Source organism: Oncorhynchus mykiss, chromosome 10 (genome assembly GCF_057628025.1).
Source record: "Oncorhynchus mykiss isolate SJ-2025 chromosome 10, ASM5762802v1, whole genome shotgun sequence".
NCBI classification, from domain to species: domain Eukaryota; kingdom Metazoa; phylum Chordata; class Actinopteri; order Salmoniformes; family Salmonidae; genus Oncorhynchus; species Oncorhynchus mykiss.
In genome coordinates, this window is record NC_143031.1 from 61707419 (window position 1) to 61728017 (window position 20599).

Sequence of the window (20599 nt, forward strand, 5' to 3'; positions counted from 1 at the left end):
ACGGAGTGTTTCTTGGTAGTCTTAAACAAATCTACTTTGAAACAAAAGTATACACCTCACACGTTTATGGGTTTAAAAAGACACCTGTACCTGTCACATATAGAGTTGAAATGTATTACATTTTGAGTTTGCATCCCAGTATTACACTTTATTTCAATCACAAAAGACTGAAATATAACAATAATTTGACATAGAAACATCTCAACTCTGATGCCTGGCTGTGTCCTAAACAGTTCTTAAGTGCTGTAATTATTTATGTCTCATCATGCCTTGCCCTCTCCTTCTTATTCTAATGCCCCCTTCTTGCTCCCAATGATACGTCTCCTCCTTGCCGAGTCTATGCTGGCTCCACCAGTGCTCTAAAGTCATTAGAGAGGAAAGCAAGTGACATGGATGAATGTAAGATCTCCACGCCGGATCATTTGAATAAATTGATTCATTGAATAAATTAATTAATTAATCAATGGACCTGCTAGTCAGCAATGTCTGACAGTCAAATGGAAGGAGCACTGTTACCAACAATGCAATGCGAGTAGCAGTCGACCCACTCGTTGCAATACTTCTCCCATTCGATCATCATCAAACTCTCAGATTAATGGTGTCATGACAGAAGTGTGTGTGTGTGTGAAATACGTTTGTAAACGTCATCAAAGTCAAAACACCTACACTAGCGATGGCTCTGAAATGGCTAGTGTCTAACCCTTCCATTCTCTACATTGGATAAAGTGAGGAGATTATGAGTGATAATCATTTGGAGATCTTTACACTTAGAAAAAGGGTTTCCAGAAGGGTTCTCCGGCTGTCCCCATAGAATAACCCTTTTGAGTTCAGCTTTAAACCTTCTGGGAAATTGATTTCTAACTGGAACGGAAAATGGTTCTTCAAAGGGTTCTCCTATGTACACAACCAAAAAACACTTTTAGGTTCTAGACAGCACCTTTTCGTCTCATAGTGTGTTAAAATAGAGGTGATGCGGCATTATCGTCATCATCAGCTTGCCATGATTACCAACGTTGTTAGAGGATTGAGCTGAAAGGTGTCCAGTCACCCCATTACTTAATTACTTACAAAGAATGAAGAGAATGATGTTGATGACTGTAATGATGCTAATCATAATAATTATATAATATTATTGGGCATTATGGCAATAGAGCCTCCAAAGGCTTTGACGGATTTCACCAGATGCTTTCTCACCGCAGCACTCACATCTGTAGCCATGAAATAAATGCTTTGAAAGGCTGGTCATGGCTCACATCAACACCATCATCCCAGGCACCCTGGACCCAGTCCAATTCGCAGATGACACACTCTCTTGCACTGCACACTGCCCTTTCCCACTTGAACAAAAGCAACAACTACACTGCCCTTTCCCACTTGAACAAAAGCAACAACTACACTGCCATCAGAAAGTTCACTCGACTTTTTCCACATTGAGATTTCGTATCTGGCCAACACACAAAACACCATAATGTCAAAGTGGAATTATGTTTTGAGAAATGTTTACAAATTAATAAAAAATGAAAAGCTGGAAAGTCTTGAGTCAATAATGATTCAACTCCTTTGTTACGGTATGCTTCAGTATGTTCAGTAATATGCTTAACAAGTCACATTATAAGTTTCAAGGACTCACTCTGTGTGCAATAATATTATTTAATATAATTTTTAATTGACAACCTCATCTCTGTACCTCAAACATACAATTATCTGTAAGGTCCCTCAGTCGACCAGTGAATATCAAACACAGATTCAACCAAAAAGACCAGGGAGGTTTACCAATGCCTCACAAAAAAGGGTACCTATTGGTAGATGGGTAAACAAAATTAGCAGACAATGCATATCCCTTTGAGCATGGTGAAGTTATGAATTACACTTTGGATGTTGTGATAGTGACTTGGGTGGGTCATCTGGGTGCATTTGTATGTCTATGGTGGCCTGATATGGTTCCCAATCAGAGGCAACTCAATATACAGGCATCCTTCTTAACTCAGTTGCTGTATTGGAAGGAAAATGCTCACGGATTTCACCATGAAGCCAATGCTGACTTTAAAACAGTTAGATTTTAATGGCTGTGATAAGAAAAAATGAGATTGGATCAAGAACATTGAAGTTACTCCACGATACTAACTTACATGACAGAGTGAAAAGAAGGACGCTTGTTGAGAATAAAAAAATTCCGATACATGCATCACGTTTGCCATAAGGCACTAAAGTAAACTGCCAAAAATGTGTGAATGAAATTCACTTCATGTCCTGAATACAAAGTGTTGTGTTGTGTTGGATTTGCCCCAAACATATCACTGAGTACCACTCTTCATATGTTCAAGTGTGGTGGTGGCTAGATCATGTTATGGGTATGCTTGTCATCGGGTAGGACTAGGAAGTTTTTTAGGATAAAGAGAATAGTGGGCCTCCCGAGTGGCGCAGCGGTCTAAGGCACTGCATCGAAGTGCTAGAGGTGTCACTATAGAGCCGGGTTTGAACCCGGGCTGTGTTGCAGCCGTCCGCGACCGGGAGACTCATGAGGCGGGGCACAGTTGTCCGGCTTAGGGGAGAGCTTGGCTGGCTGGGATGTCATTGTCCTATTGCGCTCTAGCGACTCCTTATGGCGGGCCGGGCGCATGCACACTGACTCCGGTCGCTAGGTGTACAGTGTTTCCTCCGGCTACCGGGTTAAGCGAGCAGTGTATCAAGAAGCAGTATGGCTAGGTGGGGTTGTGTTTCGGAGGACGCATGGCTCTCAACCTTCGCCTCTCCCGAGTCCATACGGGAGTTACAGCGATGGGACAAGACTTAAGTACCAATTTGATATAATAACAATAATAATTGAAAGAAAAGGAATAGAGCTAAGCACAGGCAAACTCATAGAGCAAAACCTGGTTAAGTCTGCTTTCTAAGTGACACTGGGAGACAAATTCGCCTTTCAGCAGGACAATAGCCTAAAACACAATGCCAAATATACACTGGAGTTTCTTACCAATGGCTTAGTTACAGTGTTGACTTAACCTTTTACTGCACTGGGCTAAATCAGTGTTTCTTGGTAGTCTTAAACAAATCTACTTTGAAACAAAAGTAAACGCCTCACACACATGGTTATTGGTTTAAAAAGACACCTGTACCTGTCACACATAGAGTTTAAATGTATTACATTTTGAGTTTGTATCCCAATATAACACTTTATACATGTCACAAAAGACTGAAATATAACAAAACCATTTGACATAGAAACACCTGAACTATGATGCCTGGCTGTCTCCAAAACAGTTCTTAAGCGCTGTAATTATTTATTTATCATTCCTTGCCCTCTCCTTCTTATTCTAATGCCCCCTTCTTGCTCCCAATGATACGTCTCCTCCTTGCCGAGTCTATGCTGGCTCCACCAGTGCTCTAAAGTCATTAGAGAGGAAAGCAAGTGACATAGATGAATGTAAGATCTCCACGCCGGATCATTTGAATAAATTAATTAATTCATTGAATAAATAAATAAATTAATCAAGGGACCTGCTAGTCAGCAATGTCCGACAGTCAAATGGAAGAAGCACTGTCGTTACCAACAATGCAATGCGAGCAGTAGTCGTCCCACTCGTTGCAATACTTCTCCCATTCGATCATCATCAAACTCTCAGATTAATGGTGTCATGACAGTGTGTGTTTGTGTGTGTGAAATACGTTTGTAAAGGTCATCAAAATCGAAACACCTACACTAGCGATGGCTCTGAAATGGCTAGAGGCTAACCCCTCCATTCTCTACATTGGACAAAGTGAGGAGATTATGAGTGATAATCATTTGGAGATCTTTACACTTAGGAGAAGCTTTCTGGAAGCCCTCTTTCTATGTACACAGCCCCCCAAAAAATGTACGTTCTAGACAGCTCCTTTTTGTCTCATAGTGTGTTAAAATAGAGGTGATGCGGCATTATCGTCATCATCAGCTTTCCATGATTACCAACGTTGTTAGAGGATTGAGCTGAAAGGTGTCCAGTCACCCCATTACTTAATTACTTACAAAGAATGAAGAGAATGATGTTGATGACAGTAACGATGCTAATCATAATATAATTATTATATTATTGGGCATTATGGCAATCGAGCCTCCAAAGGCTTTGATGGATTTCACCAGATGCTTTCTCACCGCAGCACTCACATCTGTAGCCATGAAATAAATGCTTTGAAAGGCTGGTCATGGCTCACATCAACACCATCATCCCAGGCACCCTGGACCCAGTCCAATTCGCAGATGACACACTCTCTTGCACTGCACACTGCCCTTTCCCACTTGAACACAAGCAACACCTACACTGCCTTCAAAGTTCACTCCCCTCGACTTTTTCCACATTGAGATTTTGTGTCTGGCCAACACACAAAACACCATAATGTCAAAGTGGAATTATGTTTTGAGAAATGTTTACAAATGAATAGAAAATGAAAAGCTGGAAAGTCTTGAGTCAATAATGATTCAGCTCCTTTGTTATATGGTATGCTTAAATACATTCAGGAATATGCTTAACAAGTCACATTATAAGTTGCATGGACTCACTCTGTGCAATAATAGTATTTAATATGATTTTTAATTGACTACCTCATCTCTGTACCTCACACATACAATTATCTGTAAGGTCCCTCAGTCGAGCAGTGAATATCAAACACAGATTCAACCAAAAAGACCAGGGAGGTTTACCAATGCCTCACAAAAAAGGGTACCTATTGGTAGATGGGTAAACAAAATTAGCAGACAATGACTATCCCTTTGAGCATGGTGAAGTTATTAATTACACTTTGGATGTTGTATCAATGGACCCATTCACTACAAAGATACAGGGTTCCTTCTTAACTCAGTTGCTGTATTGGAAGGAAGCCGCTCAGGGATTCACCACTTTAAAACAGTTAGATATGAATGGCTGTGATAAGAAAAAAAATGAGATTGGATCAACAACATTGAAGTTACTCCACAATGCTAACTTAGTTAAGAGTGAAAAGAAGGCAGCTTGTACAGAACAAAAATATTTTAAAACATGCATCCTGTTTATAATAAGGCACTAAAGTAAACTGCCAAAAATGTGGCAAATAAATCAACTTAATGTCCTGAAAACAAAGCGTTATGTTTGGAGCAAATCCAACACAACACATCACTGAGTACCACTCTTCGTGTGTTCAAGTGTGGTGGTGGCTGCATCATGTTATGGGTATGCTTGTGATCGGGAAGGACTAGGGATTTTTTGGGGGATAAAACAAAACAGATTAGTGGTCCTCCCGAGGTCTAAGGCACTGCATCGCAGACCGGGTTTGATCCCAGTCTGTGTTGCAGCCATCCGCGACCTGGTGGTATTCCGTGATTCCTCTGGCTACCGGGTCAAGAATGGCTAGGTGGAGTCATGTTTCGGATGATGCATGGCTCTCAACCTTTGCCTCTCCCAAGTCCATACGGGAGTTACAGCGATGGGTGTCACGGTCGTCCTCCTCTTCATCTGAAGAGGAGAGGCGAGATGGATCGGAAGACCAAAATGCGGCGTGGTATGTGTTCATCATTTATTTTACTACAGAAAAACACTGAACACTGAAAACCCTATACAAAACAATAAACAAACTAACAACCGTGAAGCTAATGCAAACTGCGCTGAAAGAAGCAATCAACATAGACAATCACCCACAAACAAACAGTGCAACCCAGGCTACCTAAGTATGATTCTCAATCAGAGACAACTAATGACACCTGCCTCTGATTGAGAACCATACTAGGCCGACACAAAGAAATGCCCCAAAACATAGAAAAACAGACAGACTGCCCGCCCAACTCACGGCCTGACCATACTAAATAAATACAAAACAAAGGAAATAAAGGTCAGAACGTGACAATGGGACAAGACTTAACTACCAATTTGATATAATGATAATTGAAAGAAAAGGAATAGAGGCAAAACCTGGTTCAGGCAAAACCTGGTTCAGTCTGCTTTCTAACTGACACTGGGAGACAAATTCACCTTTCAGCAGGACAATAACCTAAAACACAATGCCAAATATACACTGGAGTTGCTTACCAAGATGACACTAAATGTTCCTGAGTGGCTTAGTTACAGTGTTGACTTAACCTTTTACTGCACTGGGCTAAGTCAGTCACACGGAGTGTTTCTTGGTAGTCTTAAACAAATCTACTTTGAAACAAAAGTATACACCTCACACACATGGGTATGGGCTTTAAAAAGACATCTGTACCTGTCACATGTAGAGTTGAAATTTGTTACATTTTGAGTTTGCATCCCAATATTATACTTTATATACGTCACAAAAGACTGAAATTTAACAAAGCCATTTGACATAGGAACACAGAATCTTCTGCAGGAAAGGGATAACCTATGGCAAGACTTGAAAATTGCTGTCTAACTATGATCAAAAACCAACTTGACAGAGCTCGAAGAATTGTAAAAAGAATCATGTGCAAATATTGTATAATCCTGTTGTGCAATGCTCTTGAAGACTTACCCAGAAAGAATCACAGCTGTAAATCCCTTCCAAAGGTTATTCTAACATGTATTGACTCAGGCGTGTGAATCCTTATGTAAATGTGATATTTCTGTATTTCAATCTAAAGGAAATGGCAGTTTATTTGAAATACATGTTTTCACTTTGTCATTATAGGGTATTTTGTTTAGATGGGTAAATATAATATATATATATATATATATATATATATATATATATATATATATATATATATATATATATATATATATATATATATATTTCATCCATTTTGAATTCAAACTGTAACACAACAAAATGTGGAATAAGTCAAGCTGTATGAATATTTTCTGAAGGCACTATACGTCAGCATGCTGTTTATTGACAACAGCTCAGTGTTCAGCACCATAGTGCCCTCCATGCTTATCGCTAAGCTAAGGTCCTTGGGACTGAACACCTCCCTCTGCAACTGGATCCTTGACTTCTTGATGGGACGCCCCCAGGTGGTAAGAGTAGACAACAGCATATCCACCACGCTGACCTTCAACACGGGACCCCTCAGGGGTGCGTACTTCGTCCCCTCCTGTACTCCCTGTTCTCGCACAACTTTGTGGTAGTGCACGACTCCAACACCATCATTACGTTTGGCAACAACACGACGGTGGAAAACCTGATCGCCAACAACGATGAGACAGCCTATAGGGAGGAGGTCAGAGCCCTGATCATTGACAATGATGAGACAGCCTATAGGGAGGAGATCAGAGGCTTGATCTCATCCCTATATATTTTTTCTTCATATTTGCATATGTGGTAGCTTTGACCCTATTTTACATAATCTAAGGTTTTTACAACACAAAATATGATTATTTCAGTCCAAGTCTGAGTGGTATCTTAGCTCCAAGTCTAGGTCCAAGAGGCTTCTAAACAGCTTCTACCCCCAAGCCATAAGTCTCCTGAACATCTAATCAAATGGTTACCCAGACTATTTGCATAACCCCCCCCCCTCCTTTTACACTGCTGCTACTCTCTGTTGTTATCATCTACGCATAGTCACTTTAATAAATCTACCTACATGTGCATACTACCTCAATTACCTCGACTAACCAGGGATTCTGCACCAGTACCCCCCCCCCCCCCCCCCCCTGTATATATTGTTATTTTATTGCTGCTCTTTAATTACTTGTTACTTTTATTTCTTATTCATATTTATTTTTAACTGCATTGTTGGTCAGGGGTTCGTAAGTAAGCATTTCACTGTAAGGTCTAATACCTGTTGTATTCGGCGCATGTGACTAATACAATTTGATTTGATTTGAAGTCAAGCACTGGACTATAGTATTACCCAGCCACAGTGCTATGCCTGCTGGTTCATAACAATCTATTGAATAGCTTACCTATGTTTGAATCTCCCCGTCGTAACAATTTAGAGGCAGGGGAAAAGGCCATGGGATGTCTATGTTTTACTTGACATAGTGTGAAGTTGGCCATAGTCGATGATCTGCGCTCAGTTGATCATTTTCCCCATTAATGTTAAGGTTACAATTGGGGGAAGGAAACCTGATCCTAGATATGTAGATATGAGAAACTTGACCCCAGAGCTCCATGGCCAGACTAAACCTCTGCTGTGTCTGTTGTTCCTCAACCCAAAGCCGGGAATGCCCAAAAACGCCCGGAGTCGGCGGCTGTAAAGACAGAAGACATCCTCATGGTTGCATAAGACTTCCAACATTATCAGAATCTCAATTATTCATAGTCTGCAGACATGGCAATGTTTGAAAATGTGCCGACGCTAAGAGAGGATGCAGTAGAGGGAACATGTCCTCCATAGTGAAACGAGGAACAATCCCATTTTAGAGAACCTGCGGGATAGGCAAACAGTGTTTCGATTCGGTTATCCACACGTTTTGTTTTTACATTGTTGGTGGGGAGACGATGGAGATGTGGGATTTGTCTTTGTGAAATATGAAATGTGAGCCACTCCCTTGATGAATATCCAAGTCACCCCTCCCACTTACAGTATATTGGACGACACAAAGGCACAATACAAGATAAGAGTCGGGAGATGAGACGGTCTAGCTGTCATATGAGAGGACACAGGAAATAAGATGACGGCGAATGCGAACACGACCGGGAGCCATTGTCTGTCAATAGTGCTGAGGTTACAACAAATTATGTTTCCCTATGTGATCTCTCTTGTGAGAGGTTGGGAACTGCAGCGTGACCAGACTGACAACGAATTACATCTGGGAGACAATCGGAGGCAAGACACACGGACATCATAAACATCCACAAATGCACGCGAACAAAACATACGAGCCCATGCACACTGGCACGTACACTCAAATACAGTACATACATGTGCACACACAGACACACACAAAGACCATACAAATGCATGCACCCGCATGGCACGTATTCACAAATACATAGGCATACAGAGAATATACACACTATCATGTACACATACAAACATACACAACTGGACACGTACAAACACATACAGTCTAAAACAGAAATTCGACACCAATTTTTTTGGGGGGGTTGAAATGACATCTAAGATTGAACACTTCCCGTGTCAGTGAAGTGGAGGACGGGATACTCAAGAACACAGCGAGAGAGAGAGGTGATTGAAAAACACTTGTAGGGGCATGTGCAGGCCTATAATGTTACTGTAATGTTATTCTGACAATTACAGCCAACAGACCTTTATGAGACGAGTGTGTCTGTGGCATTGCTCAAACACAGCTTCAAGACCGCTAACGGTTGAGGAGGAATCAGACGCTCCGGACTGTCGCTACGTGAACTAAATGTGTCAGGCGTTATTAGCATAATGGCGTAGAAACGGATCGTTATGACTAACTGTTTTGCAAAAGTTGTTGAGCAACTCAGGAGAGAGACCCCGGAGTGGCGCAGTGGTCTAAGACACTGCATCCCAGTGCAAGAGGTGCCACTGCAGTACCTGGTTCGAATCCAGGCTGCATCACATCTGGCCGTGATTAGGAGTCCCATAGGGTGGCGCACAATTGGCCCAGCGTCCGTCTGGGTTAGGCTGTCATTGTAAATCAGAATTTGTTCTTAACTGAGTTGCTTGGTTAAAAAAAAAAAAGGCGACATGGGGAAAGCTGACGAGTAGAAGCTTTGCTGTTTGAACTGCAGACATTCACACACACACACAATCTCTCTCTCTCTCTCACGCACACACACACGCGTTTGCTCTTCCTGTGTTGTGAGGAAGGGAAAATTAGCTTCAAAATGTCAGACACACAATGCAAGGAATCCTTACCACAAAATTGTTCATTGACATACTGTACATACACCTCCACTTAAAATGTTGCCCCCTTTCTCTGAAGAAAACATCACACTACCTACCACTGGTTGGCAAATGAGCTCCCACTACAAAGGACACACAAATTAGACATGACAACTTGCCTTCAGAATGGTTCATGTGGCGTTGGTACACCTCTGCAAGAACGGACTTATTTCTCAATGGCACAATTTTCAAAGAGGATGAGGGAGTTGTAATGTTAAGCACGGATATTTACACACCTACTTCGACCCACACACGCACTTCCTCATGCTACACGAACAAGAGAGGAGCGTGATAAAAATCCTGGATGTGTAAGGAGTTGAATACGGAGCGGGGATCATCCAGCTAAGCTCCGATGGGAACGTGGATTGAAGTCATGCTCCTGTGTACTGGAGAGAAAGAAAAAGAGAGGAAAGGAGAGAGAGAGCGGGAAAGAAAGAGGGAGAAACTGAGAAAGAGAGAGGGACAGAGAGCGAGGGAATGAATGAGGGAAAATCTAACATTTGCAGATGTTGACGCTTCTGGCTGCAACAGTGCAGTAATACCTAGCAATGAAAAAACAATATATACAAGTCTCAACAAAAAAAAACGAATGAAGAAATACACTGAGTATACAAAGAGTAAGAACATCTGCTCTTTCAGTGACCTGTAATAAGGTTACAATCCCTTATTGATGTCACTTGTTAAATCCACTATCAGTGTAGCCGAAGGGGAGGAGACAGGCTAACTGTTAAAAGTCTAAACTGTTGGGAGGTTCCAAGCTTACATATGAAATAGTTTTATGATGGTCATACTATAGATAATTTAGGCCGTCTCATCGTTGTTGATAATCAGGCCTACCACTGTGGTGTCCTCTACAAACTTGATGATTGAGTTGGAGACGTGCTTGGCCACACAGTCATGGTTGAAAATGGAGTACAGCAGGGAGCTGAGCATGCACCCCTGTTAGACAGGGCAGGGTTCAGACACAGGTCTCTGAGCTTCATGATGAGCTTGGAGGGCACTATGGTGTTGAAAGCTGAGCTGTAGTCGGTGGTCAGCATTCTTCGATAGGTATTCCTCATGTCCAGGTGATTGGGTTGTCCGTGAGTCTGTTGGGGCCGTATGAAAATGTAAGTGGGTCTAGGGTATCGGGTAAGGTGGAGGTGGAGGTGATATGATCCTCGACTCTCAAAGCACTTCATGATGACAGAAGTGAGTGCTACGGGGTGATAGTCATTTAGTTCAGTTACCTTCGCTTTCTTGGGTACATGAAGAATGGTGGACATCTTAACGCTTGTGTGGTGTTCATGTTTTTGCTATTCACCCGATTTTCACGGGTCTGATAGACCCACAACATTATTGGGTTTTTAAAACAATACAGCCATAAAAATGTACATTAAAATACTTCATACAATACTTAGATGTTGACATATCATTTACAAGCAATATAAGACAGCTTGCAAGGTCAATATTGGCCATTTACCTCTGCTAGATTACATTCATCAATAAAAGCGCTGTTCGTTTTTTAAAATAAAATATGACTTTTAAAAACAAAAATCAATAATAATCAAGACATGGGTGGAATAAATCATGTTTATTCCATCCATTAAACAAGGTTTTCATCACTATTGACGTTCATTGATTGGAACTAAACAAATTGGAAGGACACATTTTACATACAGTATTTTATGGAACTGATAAATGAGCCCCATTGAACACAAATTAATGCCGGTCTACACACCACCTAAGGGACAGAGTTTTACTGTGTGTGGGTGTTGCAAATGTCTTTCTTGCACTTGATGCATCTGTGCTGTGTCTTCCTGTACTTCTTGGGTCCACACACATCGCAGAGCTTCTTGTTGCTTCCGGCTTCAATCTAGAATGATGAAAACACTTAGTTCATGAAATTGACTAACCACTCACGCACACACACACACACACACACACATATATATATATATATATATATATATGTATATGTATATGTAAATTTCATGAAATTGACTAACCACTCACGCGCACACACACACACACACACACATATACATATATATATATATATATATATGTATATGTGTGTGTGTGTGTGTGTGCGCGTGAGTGGTTAGTCAATTTCATGAAATTTACATATACATATACATATACAGTGCCTTGCGAAAGTATTCGGCCCCCTTGAACTTTGCGACCTTTTGCCACATTTCAGGCTTCAAACATAAAGATATAAAACTGTATTTTTTTGTGAAGAATCAACAACAAGTGGGACACAATCATGAAGTGGAACGACATTTATTGGATATTTCAAACTTTTTTAACAAAATTGGGCGTGCAAAATTATTCAGCCCCTTTACTTTCAGTGCAGCAAACTCTCTCCAGAAGTTCAGTGAGGATCTCTGAATGATCCAATGTTGACCTAAATGACTAATGATGATAAATACAATCCACCTGTGTGTAATCAAGTCTTTGTATAAATGCACCTGCACTGTGATAGTCTCAGAGGTCCGTCAAAAGCGCAGAGAGCATCATGAAGAACAAGGAACACACCAGGCAGGTCCGAGATACTGTTGTGAAGAAGTTTAAAGCCGGATTTGGATACAAAAAGATTTCCCAAGCTTTAAACATCCCAAGGAGCACTGTGCAAGCGATAATATTGAAATGGAAGGAGTATCAGACCACTGCAAATCTACCAAGACCTGGCCGTCCCTCTAAACTTTCAGCTCATACAAGGAGAAGACTGATCAGAGATGCAGCCAAGAGGCCCATGATCACTCTGGATGAACTGCAGAGATCTACAGCTGAGGTGGGAGACTCTGTCCATAGGACAACAATCAGTCATATATTGCACAAATCTGGCCTTTATGGAAGAGTGGCAAGAAGAAAGCCATTTCTTAAAGATATCCATAAAAAGTGTTGTTTAAAGTTTGCCACAAGCCACCTGGGAGACACACCAAACATGTGGAAGAAGGTGCTCTGGTCAGATGAAACCAAAATTGAACTTTTTGGCAACAATGCAAAACGTTATGTTTGGCGTAAAAGCAACACAGCTCATCACCCTGAACACACCATCCCCACTGTCAAACATGGTGGTGGCAGCATCATGGTTTGGGCCTGCTTTTCTTCAGCAGGGACAGGGAAGATGGTTAAAATTGATGGGAAGATGGATGGAGCCAAATACAGGACCATTCTGGAAGAAAACCTGATGGAGTCAGCAAAAGACCTGAGACTGGGACGGAGATTTGTCTTCCAACAAGACAATGATCCAAAACATAAAGCAAAATCTACAATGGAATGGTTCAAAAATAAACATATCCAGGTGTTAGAATGGCCAAGTCAAAGTCCAGACCTGAATCCAATCGAGAATCTGTGGAAAGAACTGAAAACTGCTGTTCACAAATGCTCTCCATCCAACCTCACTGAGCTCGAGCTGTTTTGCAAGGAGGAATGGGAAAAAATGTCAGTCTCTCGATGTGCAAAACTGATAGACATACCCCAAGCGACTTACAGCTGTAATCGCAGCAAAAGGTGGCGCTACAAAGTATTAACTTAAGGGGGCTGAATAATTTTGCACGCCCAATTTTTCAGTTTTTGATTTGTTAAAAAAGTTTGAAATATCCAATAAATGTCGTTCCACTTCATGATTGTGTCCCACTTGTTGATTCTTCACAAAAAAATACAGTTTTATATCTTTATGTTTGAAGCCTGAAATGTGGCAAAAGGTCGCAAAGTTCAAGGGGGCCGAATACTTTCGCAAGGCACTGTATACATATATATATATGATTGGTTATACATAGTTTATTATTTATACATTTTTTAGGCTTGAATATCTTAAAACACAGACAAATAATGTTTTTTTCAGGCTCCAACGAGACAGGCCCTGCAGAATCAGGAATGTTTGATGGAAAAAGTCATGCCCCCCCCCCCCCCCTTCCCAGGGTTTCAGCAATTCGTCAGAACAGGCCATGTCAAAAAAGCTGAGGTATTTAAATGATGTATTGTTAATATATAGTATTATACCTGAAATGTATTTGACATTTTTGTATCTAATATATTTTTATATTTAATAACCTATTTTGTATGTATTATTTTCTTTCAGACTCCTCCCCGGCATATAACAGCACAGAAGACCAGACACATCTAGAGCACGCGGAGGATTCTGGCTCACCGAACATTCCCAGTGAAACAACCAAACCGGAGGATTTCACCATTTTAAATGACATTTCAGAAGCAGACGCCCGGCTATTATGGGATGCGGCCAACCTTCTTGATTCAGCCAATTATTTTGTGGAAACGTCCGGATCTGAAATAGAACTAGCTAGGTTTTCACATCCTTTTGCAGGGCTCTAAAATCCCGAAAGGTTTTGCTACACAAACGAGTGGGGGTTTTACTTGAGCGACAATACCGCCAGGATCTATCATTCTGGCATAGAACAATTCCACGTATGTTAAACAGCAATCCGATTATAAAATGCAAATACAGGCGCTAAAATCATATATGTATCACGGATCCTTCCAGAATAACCCAAGAATGCACATCATTAATTATCCAAATGGCAGAGCCAAACAGACCTAATTGAGACAGTTGAAAGCCTCTTATCATAGATACCGCCAGAACTCCAAGCTATAATTAAACATATGAATGAGGCGGGGGTAACAGACATACCGATAGATGAAAGCATATTATCACAGATTCCAGCCGAACTCCTAGAAATGATTAATCGTATGAACGAGTCAGGGACGCCCGATGAAAACCTGTTATCACAGATTCCCAAAGCCCTCATATCCCTAATAAATCAGATTAATGAGAGCCCGACATCTTCGGGATCGCACACCCCCAAAACCAGCCGTTAACGCCCATGTCAGAAGAGTCTGAAACGCAATACGATGTTTTTGAGGATTTGGAAAATTGTCTAATAAATGCAGCCGGTATTGATAGAAGTGTTCGGGTTGTGTACCGAAATAAATTCAACAATACAGAGATTCAACAGTTTTTCAATTTCACATGAGTGAATCAGAATCTTGACTATGCTGTGTTTTACGTAAGGATATTGGATACTCTGAACTAACTGTTAGACAGGGCAAGAGATTATGGCGAACCACGCGATGTCTTACAGTTGGAAATTTGTGGAGATAGCCTGCAGAACACGGTATCTCTTATTGTACCAAATGGCGAAGAAGATCTGGAACAATTTATCGTCCTGCTAGAACGACTTGTTCAGTCAAATGTATCCGTCATAGCCGATAGGACCCTCGAGCTTGTAGTCCACGAAATGTCCTAAATGCCATTGCAGTTACAACCTTAAAATAGATAGCCCTAAACTGCATGTTTGTGGAATCATACATTGTCCAATCTGTAAAGGGCCTTTGAAAAGCAGAGACGCAGAAGTGGTTCAAGAAGTGCCACACGAGTGTTATATTCAGCCCTTGGATGAAGATGAACATTCAGAGAAATACGTGTTCTATGATTTTGAGACAAATCAGCAATCGGGGATTAATTTGCCTATTGTTGTATCTACCATGACCTTCAAGGGTGAAAAGTGGTCAGCAGAGGGACCCAATTGTGTACTGCTCTTTCTAAAATACTTTAGAAAACCCCAGTACAGAAACTTCACGTTTATAGTGCACAATACTAGAGCCTTACCTTCTTCTGAACCCCTTGATACAGCAAGGCATTGCACCCAGTGTCATAGCTCAATGTAGTAAAATCTTGTGTTTTGTAGACCCCGCCTTCAACCAGAGATACATTGACAGTTTAAGCTTCTTACCCATGAGATTGGATCAAATGCCAGAGGCCTTGGGTTTTGAAAACTCTGTGAAAGGTTGGTTCCCCCACTTCTTCACATCTGAGGAGAATCTACATTATATTGGATCTTATTCCAGCCCCGAAATGTTCAAATGTCTCCCAAAGGGAGTGAGAGATTCATGACGTAGTACGAGACAGTAAGACATGGCACCTTTGATTTTCATAAAAAAAAGATGGAATCATACTACGACAATGATGTGGTTATACTTCGTGAAGGATGCCTCAGATTCAGAGAAGAGGTAATCAAAGTTGCAGGCATTGACCCCTGGAGTTGTACAACTATTGCATCGGCATGCATGAAAACCTATCGTACACACTTTCTACCTACAGCATCTATAGCCATCCCCTCGCCTGACAACTACCGACGCCAATTCAAGTCATTCTCTAGTGAGTCCATTCAATGGTTGGAGTACTTGGCCAAGGATAAAGACACTTTTATTCAACATGCTTTGAATCGGGGGGAGAAGGCATTTGGCTCTTACCATGTAGATGGATGCACACAGATTGACAGGGTTGAGACCATGTATGAGTACAACTGTTCTTCCACGGTTGTAAATCATGCTTTGTGCCCCAGGCCATGTGTGTCCTAACCCAAAAGGCTTTTGGGGAAATGTACCAAGACTTTCAAGACCAATTGGATTCTTTACAGGCTACTTACGGGTTAAAAGTGGAGGTTTTGTGGGAGCACGAATGGACTGCCCTCAAAAAGTCTGATCCTCATGTTCAAGCCTTCCTTTCCAGCTATGACATACCAGAACCCCTGGAACCACGATAGGCCTTGTATGGAGGCCGTACCAATGCTTTGACATTGCGTCGCAACCCGACGAGACAATAGGATATGTAGATTTTACATCCCTTTATCCTCATGTAATGAGTTCCTCATGCTATCCTATGGGGCATCTGGAAATTATTAATCGCGACTTTGACTTACCTCAACTATTTTGGTCTGATTAAAGCAACTGTCTACCCTCCTAGGGGGTTGTTTATACCAGTGTTGCCTTACAAGGGCCCTCAAGGAAAACTTTTCTTTCCCCTTTGTCGCACCTGCAGTGAAAACAACGACCAGCCAAACCCATATGATCACTCAGATCAAGAAAGAGCCCTGACAGGGGTATGGGTCACAGTTGAATTATCTAAGGCTCTAGAGATGGTGTATCGTGTGGCCAAAATCTTTGAAGTGTGGAACTTTTCCAGGAAATCAGACACTCTTTTTAAAGAGTACATCAAGACCTTCTTGAGATGCAAGGAAATGGCTTCAGGCTATCCTGCATCGGTCACAGATCAAGAGAGCAAAGACGGGTACATTCAAGACTATCAAGACAGAGAAGGCATACTTCTTGACGCTGACAGAACAGAGGTCAACAAAACCTAAAGAAATGTGTTGAAATTGTACTTGAACTCACTCTGGGGCAAATTATCGCAGAGATGCAATATGCTAACAACGTCGATCATTAAAGACCCCAAAGAATTTTTGGAATTTGTTTTTTCGGCCAATAAGAAATTTCACATTTTTCATTCTTGATTCAAGACATTGCCCTGGTGCAATGGAGGCGCAACAAGAAGTGGGTTTTACCCCCGGGTAATGTAAATGTGTTTCTTGCAGCATTTACCACAGCCTATGGCCGACTTGAACTGTACACCCTCATGGAGCAGCTTCAGAGGCGGGTTGTTTACCACGACACAGACTGTGGTCTATGTAAGCAAACAGGGCGATTGGAACCCCCCACTCAGCAACTATCTGGGTGGTGAACTCGAAGATGGTGACCATATCACAGAATAGTCCTCCTGTGGTCCCAAAAGCTGTGCTTTTAGGACTAAAGACAATCACGTGGTGTTGAAAGCCAAAGGCGTGACTCAAAACTATGAAAATGCCCTACGTGTAAACTTGGAATCAATCACACGCTTGGTTGAGGGGTTCATAAATGACAGGAATAGCGACTTGGAGATTTTGAGCTCCTACAAAAAAATTGTTAGGGATAAAAAGGGCTTCCATCTAAGGAATGCCCCACTTACTAAAAGATTCAGGGTAGTCTATGACAAGAGACTGCTTTTTCCTGACGGGACCACATTGCCCTTTGGCTACTGAATTATGCTACAAGCCACAGTGTGTCTTAAAGCTTAAGATATAATGACTGCTGTAGAAGGTTTTGCCCCCCGGTTGCAACTACCATTTTCGCCCTTAATCGCAGGCCCATCTAATAGTGGTAAAACTTGTTTTGTAAAAAGTATTTTAGAGAATTCTGAACATGTGTTATCTCAAAGCCTGATATTATTGTGTGGTGTTATTCGTGTTATCAACCTCTGTATAATTAATTGTTGAAGAAAATAAAAATCAAGTATGTTGAAGGAATACCTGAATCCCTGTCTGATGATGAACTTCTCCCTCCTAATAAAAACAATCTGTTGGTTTTGGACGATATGCTATTTACAGGTAGCGAACATGACGAAATTGCCCGTGCTTTTACCCAATATACTCATCATAGAAACCTGTCCGTGCTTTACTTGGTGCAGAATGTCTTTCACCAAGGTAAAAATAGCCGCACCATCAGTTTGAACGCCAATTACATGGTAGAGACATACTGCAAATTAAGACTAGCTCAGCAGATGTACCCGGGAAAGAAATCCTACTTTATGGAGAGCTAGCTCAAACACATCCTCAGGCTGTGTACATGTAGGGGGTGTCGCAGGTTTTGCCAGGGGGGAGTAGAATTTTGGGCTGCAAGGCATAGAGTCCTTAGGGTCTGGTCCACATGACGTTTCGGAGTCCTGGTATGTTGTATGAATATCCATGGTATATGCTGAAATGAAGAACTGGAGGCTTTAAGGGCACTCCTTGTATTGCTGAACCAGTCCTTTGGGTATTAGGGCGTGGTTAACGCAGCCGCGTACTTAGTTTTCTTCCGGGGCTGACCCTTCTGAGGATGTACCTTCTTGGGGCTCCTTTGAATCATAATCCTCAGGATTCGTATATATTATGCACTTCCTTACATGAACAATGCTCTGCCACTGTTGGCTCTGTACAAAAAGAGAGTCCAACAACTCTAACATTTTCAATTCCATTAAATCCAAACTTTTAAAAGGAATAAGCATGTGCAACCTAAAATCCCCAGTCAGGCCACCATCACGAATGTTTTGGTTGCGGGTTTCCTCGTTGCTGATATAGAACTACACGCAGCCACATGGAAGTCCATTCTTTCTTTGTATTTTCACCTTGTGAAATATTCTTCCTGAGGAGTCAGGGGCACCTACCCAACGGGTCCCGTAGCCCGTGAACAAGCTATACCCCTATATTGTGGATTTATACTTGGCCTTTTCTCTATGTTTCAGCCGCGGCCCTGCTTCCATTGTTACAGTCATCACAGCTTTGCCACTGATCACAAAATCCATGTTTATTTAAAAATCTTGTTTAGTGTTCTGGGGCCGGATGTCTTGTTCTGGGCTTTATTTATAATGCGTCTGCCACACCCAATACCCCCGGACATTCCCGTTTCACAGACAACAGCCCTAAGGTCAAGGGAGTGGGGGGGGCCATACTCTTTGAAATGTTCAAACACACCCCCCTAGGTTAGAGGGCCCTAGACATCAATCATCATGACAACTTCAAAGGAATAGATGCAATATATGCATAAATTAGCACAGCCTCTAACGTGTGAGAACAGGAACAGGATGCTCATATATGGGCAAAAGCACGTAATAAGTTCCTGCCAGGATGTCCTGACAGGATGCCCAAATATGGGCACTCCCTAGAGCATGTGATAAATTCCCGCCAGGATGTCCTGGCCGGATGCCCAAATATGGGCATGCTCACGTCATCCGGACATAGGGCCATCAATCAAACTTTTGATTTGTGCCGGCTACTTTATTCTCCCTAAGACCATTCAATTTCACCATATTTCTCCTCCTGCAGGCTGCTGATGAGCTGGCTGCTGACAGGCTGGTCCTGGGGCTGGTTGCTGACGGGCTGGTCCTGGGGCTGGTTGCTGATGGGCTGGTCCTGGGGCTTGTTGCTGACGGGCTGGTCTGGTGGCTGGTTGCTGACGGGCTGGTCCTGGAGCTGTCTGAGGGTCAATCTCATCCTCTTCTTCCAACTCACTGTCAGACTCTAAATTGACAGAGACTTTCCAAAGTGGAAGACACTCCTTCCACATTAGCTTCTCTCTCTGGAAAAATTATTTCTAAGGCCCTCTGAGCAGAGATTATTTTTGCCATACTGATTGATTGTGGTAAGGAGCCAAACATGCAAAGCTATTTATTTGTTGTGTCCCTCCCCCAATTTGCACCTGGCAGGGGTGGAGTGTGGGAATATACAGATTTTGTTTTACAATGTATCAAAACAACGCATCGAAATAATGTATTGCAATGTCATTGTGCAGGTTCCCACAAGAGATTTTGTTGTTTCACACACTACAAAAGGCAAAGAGTTTGACAAAAGCGGGAGACAGACAGACAGACAGACAGACAGACAGACAGACAGACAGACAGACAGACAGACAGACAGACAGAGTGAGTGAGAGATTGAATACCTTCATAAACACTCCAGCCAACTGGTCTGTACATGCTCTGAGGAAGCGGCTTTGGATGTCATTGGGCCGGCAGCCCTGCAAGGGCAAACACTCTTAAATGTCTTACTCAGGTCAGAGTGAGAGAGAGACTGAGAAAGAGGGAAAGGCAGGCAGAGGGAAAGAGGGAGAGAGCGAGAGAGACCTATGTCGCTCCGGTCTAATAGTGTTTACCCATTTCTCCTCGCGAGATACATACACTGTATATTAATTCAAGCTTTATCTACGCCCATTCACTCTCACCTCCAGCTTCCTCTGTCTCTCTTTGCACGTCTCTACAGATGGCAAACTCGCCAATGCATTGTTTTCCTGTTCTCTTATTTTAATGTTTACCCCTTCCCCTCTCAATGTTTGAAATGCCAATGAGAGTCTTCAAGTGTCTAGTTGTTTGCCATGTCAGGAACAACAAGTCTATCAACTGAGGCATACCCTCCCCCGAAGAAATACCTGATGATGTTGCTTTGCTATTCAGTTATGTAGAGAGTAATTCCCTGAAGTAAT

At 42.0% G+C, this 20599-nt stretch overlaps 1 long non-coding RNA gene across 1 annotated transcript in view; it reads left to right on the plus strand.

Annotated features, from left to right (window-relative positions):
* The window catches only part of LOC149980128 (uncharacterized), a 297110-nt gene extending 277572 nt beyond the window's left edge, over window positions 1-19538 (plus strand). The window contains exon 3 of the long non-coding RNA XR_016483863.1: window positions 19447-19538. This is a non-coding gene — a long non-coding RNA (uncharacterized LOC149980128). The remainder of the gene's footprint in view (window positions 1-19446) is intronic.
* The last annotated feature ends 1061 nt before the right edge of the window (window positions 19539-20599 follow it).